We start from the raw sequence: 17,622 nt of genomic DNA on the forward strand, positions 1-17,622 counted from the left end.
GTTGCAGTAGTTACTGGGAGATGAAGAAGCTTGCACAGGATAGAGTAGCATGGAGAGTTGCATCAAACCAGTCTCAGGACTGAAGACCACAACAACACGAGTCTAGGAAGGAGCGCGTTAGCATATATATATATATATATATATATATATATATATATATATATATATATATATATATATATAGGGTGATTCAAAAAGAATACCACAACTTTAGGAATTTAAAACTCTGCAACGACAAAAGGCAGAGCTAAGCACTATCTGTCGGCGAATTAAGAGAGCTATAAAGTTTCATTTAGTTGTACATTTGTTCGCTTGAGGCGCTGTTGACTAGGCGTCAGCGTCAGTTGATGCTAAGATGGCGACCGCTCAATAGAAAGCTTTTTGTGTTATTGAGTACGGCAGAAGTGAATTGACGACAGATGTTCACCGTGCATTTCGAACGAAGTATGGTGTTAAACCTCCTGATAGGTGGTGTATTAAACGTTGGTATAAACAGTTTACAGAGAATGGGTGTTTGTGCAAAGGGAAATGTTCTGGACGGCCGAGAATGAGTGATGAAAATGTAGCACGCATCCAGATATTAGAGAATTGGCTGTTCCCTCAGCTCGAACAAGAAGCACAACAATTCATATTTCAGCAGGATGGAGCGCCACCACATTGGCACTTATCTGTCCGTAACTACCTGAACGTCAAGTACCCGAGGCGATGGATCGGCCGCCAGGCAGCCCGTGACAGAGCACTTCATCACTGGCCTCCAAGAAGCCCTGATCTTACCCCCTGCGATTTTTTCTTATGGGGGTATGTTAAGGATATGGTGTTTCGGCCACCTCTCCCAGCCACCATTGATGATTTGAAACGAGAAATAACAGCAGCTATCCAAACTGTTACGCCTGATATGCTACAGAGAGTGTGGAACGAGTTGGAGTATCGGGTTGATATTGCTCGAATGTCTGGAGGGGGCCATCTCTGAACATCTCTGAACTTGTTTTTGAGTGAAAAAAAACCTTTTTAAATACTCTTTGTAATGATATATAACAGAAGGTTATATTATGTTTCTTTCATTAAATACACATTTTCATTAAATACACATTTTTAAAGTTGTGGTATTCTTTTTGTATCACCCTATATATATATATATACACCCGAGTCCAGGAAGTAGCGCGTTAGCACTCTCGGCTATCCTGGCGGGTACGCACTTAATGCCATTGAGACTGATGATATATGTCGCCTTCGTGGTATTGCACTACTAATGGCCAACGGCGTTTGTAGTCATTTAACACTTGCCCACGGCTGGGGAGAACAGTGCCCAGCTAAGAGATCGTAAAGCGCTTGCCGTGTTCGGAAACCGGAGATAGATTCGGTACACCGCTGCGGAGCGCGCTGGCCACGCGGCTGGCGAAATGATGGAGTGTCGCGCGACCGTATTATTAGCTGCGCGGCCACGCCGCCCACCGGCACTCTCCGGCAGCTGTGGCGGGACGGGGCCCGTCCCGCCGTCCTCGCCTGCCGTTTGGCGAGCCGCGGGTATTTCGAGACCGGCGGAGCACTGGCCGCCGGTGGGTGGGCGTGGCTGCCGCACGGTGGCACGTGCTGTACTCCCTCTGTGGGCGAACGGTACACCGGCTGAGACATGCGGGGCGCGGTGCCGGCACTGTTCTGCCTGTTCCTGCGAGGGAGCATGGCTAGGCTATTCCGTCGACAACTGACGTTCTGAGACCATCGGCTCTGTTCCGAATACAATTTGAATCTCGCGAAGGAGAAAACGGCAACCAGCCACCGACAGCAGTGCTATTCGTTTACGCAAATAGCGGCGATGCCGGTTTCAGACCGACATGTTTATCTTCAGACCGATGTTCACGTTTATATTACGTTTGTTGTTATTTGCATTACTTTTTACCTGCTGTTTCCACCTTGTGCTGAAGTTCCTCGGGTTGGTGCTGTTCTATAGGCAAAAACGATGTGACAGACGGCGTATTTAACTGCAATCGTTCCAAGTAACGAATGAAAACAATGTAAACAAGTCCCTAAGGTAGAACTGTTTCAGTTTTAGGTTACTTACGTCGAAGTTCGCCAGTAATAAACTTCCACAGTTGACTGATTGTGATCACGAAACAATAAAAAATACAAACACCGTTTTTTGTATATAAATATGGTGCTCTGTACTACGTGCATATTTATAGATCACGAAAGTGCGCACATTTAAACAACATTTCTTCCCGTGCTCCATACATGAATGGAACTGGACGAATCTTTCATAGCTGGTACAGTGGTAAGCACTCTCTGCCATGCACTTTACAGTAGTTTGCTGAATTTGGATGTAGATGTGGATGTAAATCAACTTTTTATGTTTCAAGAACCTAGTTCTTGTGCAACAACTTCCCGTATGTGATTCTGAAACGTCCGTCTCCGTGTCTTAGTTACTGCCTCGCGGGACTTTAAAAAAGCCCTATGGACCCTTTCCACGTTTTCTGCACTGATCAGAAGGTCGACAGATCGTGCAATGCTATTTCCTCACACTGACGATACAGTCCATTTGTGCGTTCCGTGTGGTGAGTTGTTACTTATCTGATCGCGATTTTGAGGGGCAGAATGACATATTTTCTTTAGTCAAAACGGAACCTCGTGCCGACCGCTAACAACTTTCCTTGTTTAGGTTTCAGTAATGTAAGTTATTGGCTCTCTGGAGGTGTCCAGTGAGCCATCTCGATAGGGGAATTTCAATTATGACGATATGAACGTATGGACAACGCAACACCGTACTACCCCCCCCCCCCCCCCCCCCGCGGAGAAAATCTCTGACCCGGCCGGGAATCGAACCCGGGCCCCTTCGCCTGGTAATCTGCCGTACTGACCGCGCAGTTCCCGAAGCGGACAAACTTGATGTTATTCACCACTCGCATTATGCGAGACAGCTACAACATATGGCCAGCAGAGACAGCTGTTCTGCTGCGCACGAGCCACTAGATTTACGCTATCGTTTACCTGCGTACACCATGTCGTCACGATAATCACTCTGTGAAGCCTAATCCGTGTGTGAAGCTCTTGAAAAAGGACTATCCTCATTTGTGACCTTAGCTGTGGGATGTGATAACTACCCTGGGATCTCCACACCCGGGTGGGTTTCCACTTCCAATCTTGTGCCATAGTCATTCGCGAATCTCTTTTTGAGAAACTGTGAATACGGTTTTTATAATAGACGAGCTTCTGGATTTTTATCTGGACTTTGACGAAAGGAGATTGTAGCAGTTGTACTTGACAAAGATGTAAATTCCCTTGAATGTATATAATGTCTTGAGCTGAATGTGAATGCAGGCTCCCTTGTCGTATTTAATGGATGAATTCTTCTCGGGTTATAGAACTAGCCATATTCTAGGAAGTGAGTTCTCCAGAAGATGGCAAGTAAGAAAGTTACCGAGACGTCGCTACGCACCAACCAGTTTACTCGACTGATATCGCTAGAGAAATCCGTCCACGTCTTAAGTGTTTATGAAAACACTAAACTCATCACTAGTTACTGACGTGCACGCCGGCGATCCACATTTCGTTGTTGCGTTGGTGAACCAGCAAAGTGTGTACGAGACAGGTTCCCTTTGCAACGTTACCAACGACTGTTGCTAGAGCCGGCCGGTGTGGCCGAGCGGTTCTAGGCGCTTCAGTCCGGAACCGCGCTGCTGCTACGGTCGCACGTTCGAATCCTGCCTCGGGCATGGATGTGTGTGATGTCCTTAGGTTAGTTAGGTTAAAGTAGTTCTAAGTCTAGGGGACTGATGACCTCAGATATTGAGTCCCATAGTGCTCAGAGCCATTTGAACCAGTTTTTTGAACTGTTGCTAGCAGTCCAGCAGAGGACATCTACATCTACATCTACATCCATACACCGCAAGCCACCTGACGGTGTGTGGCGGAGGACGAGTGCACAAACTGTTAAATGGCTCGTCTACACTGGGGTTTCGTTGCTTTATGCTTTTACCTAAGTGATTAACGATTATTAATGGGTCTACGAGGTCATTAAGTGAAATACTGATATACAAGAGTAAACTGGGCAATAAAATCGGGAACTGAGGATATTAATCTACGTTTAGCAAACGTTAGAATTATATCGTTGCTTTACTGATAGAAAATTACTTTACTATGAATGATGGCCCTACACAAAATGGTGCAATCGAATCTAGAATAGTTTTAGCACAGTAGTTGCAAGGAATAAACAGTTCACTACATCACAGTCACTGTGAATTCCACTCTGTTCGCTGCTCACAAACTTATAAACCGAAGACTAGCTTCTGAACAATCCTCCTGTAGGCATGACCCTACCTCGGAAATAAAACGCGTGTGGCCCCAGGCCATTCTAAATGCTCACGTTAGTCGCACGGCTCCCAAGATACCAAACACGACGGTCTCTGCCGTGCGTCTCTTGCCCTGCGTTTTGTCACGTGACACACGGCTCTAGTCAAATTAACATCCACATACCTGACCATCATTCGTTTACAAACACTTTTCGCGATATACAAATACTTAAACCAAATACTTTACGCAGTTCCGTACACACGTATTGTATCACATATTATTATATTTCCTCATTAAAGTTATTTTTATGTTAATATATTGCACGAACCGGAACAGCAATCGCTCGTCAAAACAACTACTTAATTCTTTCTTGCCCATTTTTCATTATGTTATTCTAATCCTTCTACCATTATTAGTATATAAAATTATTATTAAATGAACATAGAAAATGAAATATCGGTTCAAATTACGCACGCAGAGGCTAATAGGTTTATGTAGTTGTGATTACAATGAAATGAACACCCTTAGCTGCTTACAGGCATTGACACACGTCAACGGGGACACATGAAAATGTGTGCCGCGACCGGGACTCGAACCCGGGATCTCTTGCTTACATGGCAGACGCTCTATCCATCTGAGCCACCGAGGACACAGAGGATAGCGCGACTGCAGGGATTTATGTCTGGCACGCCTCCCGCGAAACCCACATTCTCAACGTATTGTCCCGCACTACATTCGTAGTGCCCCCGCCCATTATGTTCATTACTCGCGGCGCGTTGCCGATTCCCGTAAGAGTTCGGACACTGTTTGTGCATTCGCACAGAAGAAGAAGAAGATGGTCAAGTGGCCGGCGAGCCTTAACTATATATATACTAAGATGGTATCTGTTCTTTCGGACATGTCCGAAAGAACAGATACCATCTTAGTATATATATTATGTATTTGTGGATGGCTCCGTTTTAGGTGCATAGCGTCACATGTTATGTTACACCGTAGAAGCAAATGAGAACACCAAAAATTTCCTGTGCACGTGTATCGCGAGAGGGTGACAGGAAGCGAGGCAGCCGACGACTGACGGTGGGCCAGACGAGATTCCGGCAGACAGCAGTCAGCACGTTTCGCAGACTGCGCCCGACGAAACGAATCGCGAGTTCTGTGGTCTCGAATTAGCCCTCCAGCGTGCCTGAAATATCCGGACACAAATCAGAGCGAGCGTGCAGCCACAAAGCGCGGCCCGCGCCCTGGACCCTCCCGTCCCGTCATTCCTAAATTTAATTCGGCGCCGGTCTTGCGCAGGAGGCTGCCACGGCCGTGTCGGATTACGCCGCGTCGCACGCACGCCGGCTGCCCGCACAAATGGCTCGCGGCCCTCGTGTTCCGCTCATTACGTTCGCCACCGACGCTCAACTTAGAAGCATTGCTGTTGACGTCCATGTTACCCGACAACGCCTTTTTACCACCGATGTCACCGCTATGATGATAATTTCGTAGTATAAAACTGGACTCGACAGTCCGATCTGAATTATCTGCCGTTTGGCAGGGAGCAAGTCGAGCTGTTCCCGCCAGCAGTAGATCTCTGGAAGAGTCTAGCAAGCGTCAGCTCCTACTGCACCGCCACACCCGCTGCCCAAAGGACTCCGTCTGCTGCGTACGAAGTACGGAACTTTTATGGACGCGAAAATTTCAACGAAAGAAACGGAGTTCTAGTTCCATGAAAAATTAAAAATGGTTCAAATGCCTCTGAGCACTATGGGACTTAACTACAGAGGTCATCACTCCTGTAGAACTTAGAACTACTTAAACCTAACTAACCTAAGGACATCACACACATCCATGTCCCAGGCAGAATTCGAACCTGCGACCGTACATCTACATCTACATTTATACTCCGCAAGCCACCCAACGGTGTGTGGCGGAGGGCACTTTACGTGCCACGGTCATTACCTCCCTTTCCTGTTCCAGTCGCGTATGGTTCGCGGGAAGAACGACTGCCGGAAAGCCGCCACCTCCTTTGTTGATGGCCTACATTTTCTAAGGACTCTCCCAACGAATCTCAACCTGGTACCCGCCTTACCAACAATTAATTTTATATGATCACTCCACTTCAAATCGTTCCGTACTCCCAGATATGTTACCGAAGTAACTGCTATCAGTGTTTGTTCCGCTATCATATAATCATACAATAAAGGATCCTTCTTTCTATATATTCGCAATAATTACATTTGTCTATGTTAAGGGTCAGTTGCCACTCCCTGCACCAAGTGCCTATCCGCTGCAGATCTTCCTGCATTTCGCTACAATTTTCTAATGCTGCAACTTCTCTGTATACTACAGCATCATCCGCGAAAAGCCGCATGGAACTTCCGACACTATCTACTAGATCATTCATATATATTGTGAAAAGCAATGGTCCCATAACACTCCCCTGTGGCACGCCAGAGGTTACTTTAACGTCTATTACTCTAACGTAGCGGTCGCGCGATTCCAGACTGAAGCGCCTAGAACCGCTCGGCCACCCCGGCCAGCCAAAAATTAAAAACAGGTTTTTGCATTAGCGATGCTATTGAGATCTACGTTATATGTGGCTTTCAGAATTTTTACGTAATAAATGAAAAGTACCAGTTTGCTTTTGTTCTACAATTTTTCTACAATTGTTCTACAATTCGCAGGAGAGCTTCTGCAAAATTTGAAAGGTAGGAGACGAGGTACTGGCAGAAGTGAAGCTATGAGGATGGGCCGTGAGTCGTGCTTGCGTAGCTCAGTTGGTAGAGCACTTGCCCGCGAAAGGCAAAGGTCCCGAGTTCGAGTTTCGGTCCGGCACACAGTTTTAATCTGCCTGGAACTTTCAATTTTTACATACTTTTCGAGGAGACAGATACCCAAAGTGGATACGTATTTTGAGACGAAGATTGAGAAAATTGAAAAAGAAAGAGATGTCGTTTTTCGAATCTCATACATTGCAAATACAAATTGACATGCAACTTTTGGAAGATGCGTTGCCGAACAAGGTTGTTCGCTTATAAGCAAGAATAAAAAAAGTATTCCAGTGAATTCAATAGTTTTCGAGCTATGACCTGATACGTCACAAGCTGTCTCTCGGACGGAATTTCACCCGTTTGAAAGTAATAAATACTATTCTGTTCGTAATTGGAAATGGGAACTAATTTTGACATGCTTCAAAAATGTTCAAATGTGTGTGAAATCTTATGGGACTTAACTGCTAAGGTCTTCAGTCCCTAAACTTACACACTTCTTAACCCAAATCATCCTAAGGACAAACACACATACCCATGCCCGAGGGAGGACTCGAACCTCCGCCGGGACCAGCAGCACAGTCCATGACTGCAGCGCCTCAGACCGCTCAGCTAATCCCACGCGGCTTGACATGCTTAGATACAGTACAGTGGTCTATAGCACACCTGAACTTCATATTTTTACGTGACTCTTCTACGATGTATATACTACAAACCGAATTTCTATCACTACGGTGCGCTGTGGTGGCTGCAAGCGGTCAGTACGCCTACTTGTTGCGGCAACGTCCCAATTGTGGACTTCGAGTAACAGATGCCAACAAACTTAAGTTAGACTGTAAAATAAGTAAATAACAACAGAAGACTATGATGTCTCAATAGGTGGCCCAGTTAGGCAGTAGGTGGCGAGCGCATACGTACAGAATCGCCCAGTTATGAATTACCTGTGTCTTGCTGTTTCTTCGTCCTTCCCTTCGATCTGCAACAAGAAGCGGAGTAGGAATTGGACGCGGCTTTCCTGAAGGAAATGTCCCACAGTGATTCAGCGGACTCTTAGCTGACTTTCAATTTAATGAGAGGGCCTCTACCGACGAGCCTTTACTGGTCCAACGCGCGGCTGTGGCCGGTTCAAGTATGGGGCCGAACTCCACGCCGAACTCTTCCACAGCGCTGCTCGGTTCGCTACTCCGTATCGTTCATCGATCATAAACACAAAAGTGCTTCCAAAAGTACATACATTTTGATATGTTGGCAAATGTGCCAACACCTTGTAGATAGAGGAGGCCGAAATGCACGCTATCTAACGCAGACGGGCGTGAAGTCTGGAACAGGATAAGTTATGAATGCACTAAAGAAAAGTACGTAGCTTCTGTTTACTTAACTTTAATTCATCCTTGTGGTACATCGCTCTTGACTATACAAATGAGACTCTCTCCAGATATGGTTAATGGCGCCTTGCTAGGTCATAGCCATGGACTTAGCTGAAGGCTATTCTAACTGTCTCTCGGCAAATGAGAGAAAGGCTTCGTCAGTGTAGTCGCTAGCAAAGTCGTCGTACAACTGGGGCGAGTGCTAGTACGTCTTTCTAGACCTGCCATGTGGTGGCGCTAGGTCTGCAATTACTGACAGTGGCGACACGTGGGTCCGACATGTGCTAATGGACCGCGGCCGATTTAAAGCTACCACCTAGCAAGTGTGGTGTCTGGCGGTGACGCCACACATTTCACTGGCACGAAACAACTTTTTTTTTCTTTCATTAGCTTTATAGCAGAAGTTGAGAGGATCGCACTCAATATATTGTCTCATTGAGAGTTAGTCTCCAGTTAAATTACTCTTCTAAACTGTACCTATCTGACTACAACTACTGTAAATATGCAACAGCAGTGGCCATCTTAGCTAACAATCTACCGAGCAGCAATAAAGCATAAACGAGGGATACCGGAGGTTTGACAAAACGGTAATCAATCCATAGTTTCAGTTTTGGATCAGCCGACTGAATGCGAAAAAAGGGAGGGGACACAGAGATGTTAGTTTCCCAAAACATCGTATTAAAAATATACCACTCTCACTCTATTTTTTACCAGTAAACCTCCTCCCGTTCTCGATTCGTTAAAGAATCGAAGCCCGTATATGTTATTTCGTGCAGGAGGAATGAGGGCTGTCAGAGAGAATAAGTTTCGGAATGGTTTGAAATTATGCGAAAAGTTTTTTGGAAGGCCTCAACTGCTCCCATTCTCAAATACTGGATTAATGCAGTCTGGGTAGTTTGCGTGCCGCGGATTACGCTGCCTCAAGATTCTAACTTCAGTATTTGTCTTATGACTGTTTTAAACCTTTAATATACGATTATATGTCTTAAACAGTAGATTAAGACAGAATTTTAAATGTTTCAAATCGGTCAGTAGTACTGAAAATCGCGTTTTTGTTGTCCCTGGAAGCCGTTATATAAACAGCCTGCAATTGTGGGCGGGTGACTGCTTTAGCCGTTTAGTGAGACATAAACCAAGGTGTAGAGGAAGTCTCCAGAGTGGCTTGTAAGGGTGTTTAACTGTATCGTTCTGTGGTATGGTCTCTGTATAATGCTGCGTCATGACCGTACATGGAGCACATATGAAGGAAGCCGACGTGAATGGTCTGAAGGTGCTTAAATGCGAGGAAACTCACAAACACTAAGAATTCCCATCTTGGAAACACTCAAGAAATGCGCCTTATATTCAGTGAAACGTAATTAGCATTATGGTTTAACCGCTTGTCAAGCGGTCTACAGATAGATCTTAACCTTAAGTGGAAAACCCACTTCCTAGAATTATTGAAGCACCTTAGTTGAGCTACTCGTACATTCGCAGTACACGGGAGCACTGCTACAGGTGACGTGAAAATGAAAGAACTAACTTCTTCTGTATGTTTCCATTCATTAATGAAGCTGTGGAATCATTTTTTGAGGGAACTCAATTTGCAGCGTTAATATTTTCAGAATACAGAAGCGAGTTGAAATGATTATTAGTACTGTCAGTTGCAGAGCAGCATTCAGCGGCCTCTTCAAATAAAACATTTTTTACAGCTGTTTCACACTACATATTTAGCAATAACCATCATGCTTGCGTAGATTTCTCTTTTCTCAAATAACAGAGAAAAGCATGGGTATAAAGTAACCTCGGAAGCAATCTTTACATAGACCTCACAAAGGTCTTTTCATTAGTAGAGAAAGTAATTAGGTGCATGGGTGTTGATATTTTCAACAGTCTCCCAGACCAAAAAACATGTCGAGTAGATAATGCCTGAAGATTGAATTAAAGAATTTTTCTGTTGGCCAAGTCTTTCTACTCCTCTAACGAGTATCTGCAAGGAAAGAATGTAAATTAACTTATTAGCACTTTAACAGTATAATATTTTAAAATGTTAAGTCATATCATTTTTCAGTGTTTTTATTTTAATTTCATTTATTGAAATAGTTATTTGTAAAATATGCATTCCAGACTACTTTCCACATCCTAGAGACCAGGTAAAATACACATTCCAGACTTCTTTCCACATCGTAGAGACCGCTCTCCGGCCGATCCATGGAATTTGACTGATGTAACGAGAGAGATTATTCTTCAGTACCGTACATACCATCCCTTTAAGAAATTGGGGGTAGAAGTAGACAACTGCACGCACCGAAACATGTCGGCAGTTGTTCCTTCATGTCCCAGAAAACGGGAGGGAACCGTAAAACATGCAGCACAAAGTACCTTCTTCCACGAACATTAGAATGACTTACAGAAAACACAGATGCGACTGTGTTTTGTAGCGAGTTTCCGACAGACTGAAACTACATCGGTCGGAGAATGGAAACCGAACTCAATAACATACGTAGACTAGAGATGGGTCGTTCGGGAACTAACGGGTCCAAAGGAACGGTTCACCAAGATGAACGGAACGAGCGAGGAACGAATTCTAAGGAACGGTCCTTCATAGTTCACTTCGGTCGCGGCTTTCTACTTGTAGTTCCCGGGAACGGGAAACGGTCCGTCTTGTTCCCGAACGGCACGTCGGCTGCTCTCGTTCCAGCCTCGGTCCCGTTCCCGTCTGTCTCGGTCTCGGTCTCGGTCGGCCGGACTCGTCCTTCTTCGTGTGGCCACACGTCGCAGTTCCACTGCCGACTGCTCATAAGTTAGTTCTAAATCTGTTTCAAACTTTTTTGAACTCCGAACTTCTGGTTCTTTTCGTATTATATTCAGCGTCCACGGCCGGTAGTTAAAATGTATTTTATAATTATGTAAATTAAATAAAAATTACGTGCTATGTAATGCATACATCTTTTCAGGTAAGGAAACGGCGTATCAGCTTACTTCACTATTACGATAAACAGCAGAAGAAATACTTGTAAAAAGGCAAGATGATTTTTTGTTATTACACAGGCAAGGAACGTCGGCACGGCACACGCGAGTGGCCATTTTCCGTCTTATTTGATCCAAGATGAAAGAGCATGTTCATTATTATGGAAGGCAGACCGACTTACAACCGAATAAAGCCCGCGCTTCGTAATCGAGTGTATGGTGTCACAGTCTGTAAAGAGAATATGATAACTCCAACAATTATTACTTCAGTGGTACAGGGTGGCGGACGAAAAATCGGTCCCGAGTACTAGATTGTCGCTTACCAGTCGTCATCTATTGTTTCGAAGTTGTTTGCATTAGCTTATTTGTTATTTCTTCACTGCCTAATTATTACATGTTTATCTATTCTGCTCGTAGCGGTCAACAAATCGTGCGTAATTGGTGAGCAGTCTGTACTCGGGGCCGGCTTTTCGTGCATCACCTTATATTATTTCACTGCGATCAGCCACATAACGCTACAGTTGCTGTTTTGCAGAATCAGGAAAATTACAATTGTGTGAGAATTCTGTTATGAATAAAAACTCTGTACTCCAGGGTGGAGGCAAGTGCCCCATCTTGGCGCCCTATCTTCAGTCACCTATGCTACAAATTTTCAGTTTTCATAAGAAGCACATACCAAGCACAATGAACGGTGAACGAGTAAAAATGAACGGTTCCCTAAAAAGGGCGATCACCAGTGAGCTAGTTCCCAAGGATGAACGATTTTGACCATCTCTAATGTAGACAGCACTCACCCAAATGAGCACCGCAGTTTAGAAGGCGAGAAATTTTTCCCGCTTTAACAGTTTTCTCGTTCTGAAGTGAGGCGTTCCCGCGCGCGCGCACACACACACACACACACACACACACACACACACACACACACACAGCTCTAGAGAGAGAGACCTCCTAGCTCGGCAGCTGAGTTTAACGACCTCCTCCAAACCACACTCGGACCGAAAGAAGACACACGGCTTCCGTAAACACGCGCAAGATCGAAGACGTGAGAAGCGACCTGGTAAACGCTGCCGCCCCCGATCTGTCCGTTAGCACAGCCTCAGGCTCCTGCGCCGCGTCTGTCTTCTCTTCAGGGCGGCTGATTTCCTCTGCTCGCTGCCCGCGCTCACCGTTTGTGTTTGTTTTACGCGTCTCGCTTGTTGCCCCAACGGCAAGCAGTTCTCAAAGATTCTCTTCATTCTGGCTTCCATACCTCCACTATTCAATCTGTTACCATTATTTTTCTCATGCTCGATATACGAAAATATCTCTTTATATTATGAGCAGATTCGTGGCGTCATATTGTCGCAACGTTTCGATGACTTTCCTATTCGACATCTTTAGGCAAAGACTCCAGCCGAAGATGAGGAATAGGGAACTCCTCGAAACATTGCGACAACACGATGCTCCGGTTCAGCAGATAAGCCAAGAAGATTTCATCACAAAAAAATTTCTTTACAGAAATAGAAACGGCAGGCTTGAACTGGTCGCTAATAAAAGTTCGTGGTTGATGGTTCAAGTGGCTCTGAGCACTATGGGACTTAACTTCTGAGGTCATCAGTCCTCTAGAACTCAGAACTACTGAAACCTAACTAACCTAAGCGCATTACACACATCCATGCCCGAGGCAGGATTCGAATCTGCGACCTTAGCAGTCGCGCGGTTCCGGACTGAAGCGTCTAGAAGCGCTCGGCCACCGCGGCCGACCGGTCGCGCGGTTCCAGACTGTAGCGCCTAGAACCGCTCGGCCACTCCGGCCGGCCAGTTCGTGGTTGAGAAACGTATTCTGTAATAAAGTCATGTCGAAGAATCTTCTACGGTCGCAGGTTCGAATCCTGCCTCGGGCATGGGTGTGTGTGATGTCCTTAGGTTAGATAGGTTTAAGTAGTTCTAAGTTCTAGGGGACTTATGACCTAAGATGTTGAGTCGCATAGTGCTCAGAGCCATTTGAACCATTTTTTGAAGAATCTTACGAACAACAAGAATTTTTTAATTTCGAAGTCCTGGACTTAACCAGCAGAGCTATTTAGTAGCTGTGCTCTCAAACTATACGGCAGTTGAGGCTCATAGAGAGGGACTGCACAGTCAAACTAAAGACAGCGCGGTTACAGGGGACCGAGATTGATTTTGGTTGCGAGTAATGGCGGAAAACTATTCTGATATGCGTTCCCCGTCGTGAAAAAATTTGCCTAGCGGCAAGACCGGCGCTTGAGACGAGAACGGAGGCCGTAATTATAAGGCGGAGGTGAACACCGCAAGTGGTTTGCGCAGGAGAGTCGCACGGTGCGGGCGTTCGGCGGCCGCGGCGTCCAGCTGGGCACGTGTGGGTGTGGGTGACGGGGCGGCGGGTCAGCGACCCCGCGGGTCAGCGGGTCAAGGACAGCGCGGCCGGCTCCCCAGGCGGGCGCGCAGCCGCGCCGTTGCGAAATAGCCAGTGGGCGCCCTTCGCGCCGCATTCTTCACCTCTGCCGCATTCATTAGCACGGAACCGAGAGTAGGCCGCACAAGTAATGTGCTCAGTGCCTGAAATAAACGAGAAGTACACCGCCCATCACAATTACGAACAGAAGAGAGAATTTCTCGTTGCGGTAGTCACTCTGCCACTAGCATCACCTGACGCAGACTGCCGTATCGGTCGCCGATCATCAGATGTACCGCTCGAGTAGTGACGTACAGGCTACAATAAACTTCAACAAAGCCGGGGAGCGTGACCGAGCGGTTCTAGGCACTTCAGTCCGGAACCGCGCTGCTGCTGAGTCGCAGGTTCGAATCCTGTCTCGGGCATGGATGTGTGTGATGTCCTTAGGTTAGTTAGGTTTAAGTAGTTCTGAGTAGGGGACTGATGACCACAGCTGTTAAGTCCCATAGTGCTCAGAGCCATTTGTACACTAAACTGCAACAACACTAATAACAATGATACACTGTCACACAGTGAAGAGCCAAAGAAACTGGTACAACCGCCTAATATCAACTGGTACACCTGCCTAATATTGTGCAGAGGCCCTGCGACCACGCTGAAGTACCGCAACACGACGTGGAAAGGACTCGAGTAATGTCTGGAGGGTCCGCAGCTCGTGATCGTGCGGTAGCGTTCTCGCTTCCCGCGCCCGGGTTCCCAGGTTCGATTCCCGGCGGGGTCAGGGATTTTCTCTGCCTCGTGATGACTGGGTGTTGTGTGATGTCCTTAGGTTAGGTAGGTTTAAGTAGTTCTAAGTTCTAGGGGACTGATGACCATAGATGTTAAGTCCCATAGTGCTCAGAGCCATTTGAACCATTTTTTGAATGTCTGGAGGGAACTGACATCATGAATCCTGCAGGGCTGTCCATAAATCAGTAAGAGTACGAGGGGGTGGAGATCTCTTCTGAACAGCACGTTGCAAGCCATCCCAGATACGCTCAATAATGTTCACGTCTAGGGAGTTTGGTGGCCAGCGGAAGTGTTTAAACTCTGTTGCTATTCTTGAGTGTGGGGGGTGTCGCACTGTTCTGTTGGCATTGCCCAGGTACTTCGGAATGCACAATGTAAATGAATGGATGCAGGTGACAGGATGCTTACGTACGGATCACCTGTCAGAGTCGTGTGTAGATGTATCAGAGGTCCCGTATCGCTCCAACTGCACACACCCCACACCCTTACAGAGCCTCCACCAGCTTGAACAGTCCCGTGCTGACATGCAGGGTCCATGGATTCATAAGGTTCTCTCCATACCCGTACAATTTGAAACGAGAGTCGTCCGACCAGGCAAGATGTTTCCAGTCATCAACAGTCCAGTGTCGGTGTTGACGGGTCCAGACGAGGCGTCAAGCTTTGTGTCGTACAGTCATGAAGGGTAGAGGGGTGGGCCTTCGGCTTCGAAAGGTCATATCGCTGATGTTTGAATTGTTCGCACGCTGACACTTGTTGCTGGCCCATCACTGAAATCTGCAGCAATTTGCGGAAGGGTTGGACTTTTGTCACGATGAACGATTCTCTTTAGTCGTCGTTGGTCCCGTTCTTGCAGGATCTTTTCTCAGCCGCAGCGATGTCAGAGATTTGATGTTTCACCGGATTCCTGATTTTCACGGTACACTCGTGAAATGGTCGTACAGGAAAGTCCCCACTTCATCGCTACCTCGGAGATGCTGTTTCCCATTGCTTGTGCGCCGACTATAACACCACGTTCACACTCACTTAAATCTTGACAACCTGCCACTGTAGGAGCAGTAACCGATCTAACAACTACGCCAGACACTAGTCGTCTTATGTATCTATAGGCGTTGCCGACCGCAGCGTCGTATTCTGCCTTTTTACATATCTCTGTATTTGAATACGCATGCCTATACAAGTTTCTTTGGCACTTCAGTGTATATGGAAAGCGTTGCACCATGAACCAGCAGTACTATGTAAAATTTTGTGTAGATGTTCATCTCATATCGGGCATTAAATGATTACTCTTACTTTCCTTTCGGAACAGCACCTCGATGCAACAAGAGATCTCTCTCTACCAATTACGTACCAATCGCTAAGCTGCAACACTCGACTACAACAACCGATTATACTTTCTAATGCTTTTAAACTTTCCGTGCTGGCAGAATACCTTCATCGTTGGTCGCTAACTTCCGGCTTCGGCAACGTTTAGCACTTCCGAGCATCTTCTGCTCCCCACAGTCCCCAGCACTCGACTCTTGGAGCCATCAGGACTGCTGTCTGACTAATACATATAGCGAGCTCCGGATCCAGCCTGGAAGCTAACCGTGGCCCGTAGCCCGCAGGGTTCGCGGGAACAGGCGCCAAGGTTTCCGTCGATAACAACACTAAGCATGTCCTCGAGGCACAGCCCTCTGTCAGATCGGACTGAAAAGAACATACAATCCCTGCCACAATTAAAAACGAAATCGGATAACAGCTCCTTTAACATTTCTTTCTACTGCCTTGAAAATGGCTTTTAATGAATAATGTCGTCTAGACTGTTTAATATATTTTCATTTATTACGACAATTCGGCTATTGCCATCAGCTGATCTACAATTTACAATAAAGTTACATGCTGCTGTGATTTTGATTTTTACAAAATAAAAATCACAGGAGCAGGTTAATGTAAAATACACTGCCTTAAAAAAATTAGTATATCCTTCTAGAGGTTTCCAGTTCGCTGAAGATTTATTGGTGCCGGCCGGGGTGGTCTAGCGGTTCTGGCGCTGCAGTCCGGAACCGCGGGACTGCTACGGTCGCAGGTTCGAATCCTGCCTTGGGCATGGGTGTGTGTGATGCCCTTAGGTTAGTTAGGTTTAAGTAGTTCTAAGTTCTAGGGGACTGATGACCAACGATGTTGAGTCCCATAGTGCTCAGAGCCATTTTTTTGATTTATTGGTTCAACAATGGGTACGGAGTACATGAAATGATTACGTTTACAGATCACTATCACAAGCGGTTCTGAGGTACCAGGTATCGACCCATGCTGAAACACCCATATTAGTACGATTTTGGCCTGCATGGGGGGAGGGGAGGCGCTGACTCTGGTGGATCGTACATATGGTGAATACTGTCCTGGGATCGCTATTCCACGCCTAATCGACCTGTTCACGTAGTTCCGTAAGAGTTCATGGTCGACAAGTCGCACGAGTCACTTCTCGTTCCATCATATCCAACATGTGCTCGATTGGAACCAAGTTGGGAAATCGTGCTGGCCAGGGAACGTGCTGCACGTCTCACAGAGCACGGTGAGTTGCACGGGCAGTGCGCGGGCGACCATTATCCTGTTGGAACAACACATTACTTTCCTGTTGCAAGAACGGCAAGAGACTGGTTTTAACAGCATTCTACACGTGCCGAGCGCTGGTTAGCGTCCCCTCCAGAAACACCAAAGGTGAACGACAGTTTTAGCGTATCGCACCGTAGACCATAAGACCTGGGGTGGGGCCACAGTGTCTTGGACGAATGCGCTCCACGATGCAGCGCCGACCAGGTCTACGTCGTACACGCAAACGACCATCACTCGCGTGACGGCAGAAACTGCCTTCATCGCTGAAGACCACGGCGCGCCATTCCATCTTCCAGGTGGTCCTCTGACGATGCGTGCACGTCGATGCTGTCGCGTCAGTGGAAGACGGAGTGAAGCTGAGCGTGCCAGTACTCCCACCGCTAACAAGGGAACCTCCCCATCGCCCCCCCCCCCCCTCAGATTTAGTTATAAGTTGGCACAGTGGATAGGCCTTGAAAAACTGAACACAGATCGATCGAGAAAACAGGAAGAA

At 46.5% G+C, this 17,622-nt stretch overlaps 1 protein-coding gene across 2 annotated transcripts in view; it reads left to right on the plus strand.

Annotated features, from left to right (window-relative positions):
* LOC126187459 (titin) overlaps positions 1-17,622 on the plus strand; it is a 947,541-nt gene that overhangs the window by 320,426 nt on the left and 609,493 nt on the right. The window lies entirely within an intron of this gene.

Source organism: Schistocerca cancellata, chromosome 5 (genome assembly GCF_023864275.1).
Source record: "Schistocerca cancellata isolate TAMUIC-IGC-003103 chromosome 5, iqSchCanc2.1, whole genome shotgun sequence".
Classification (NCBI taxonomy): domain Eukaryota; kingdom Metazoa; phylum Arthropoda; class Insecta; order Orthoptera; family Acrididae; genus Schistocerca; species Schistocerca cancellata.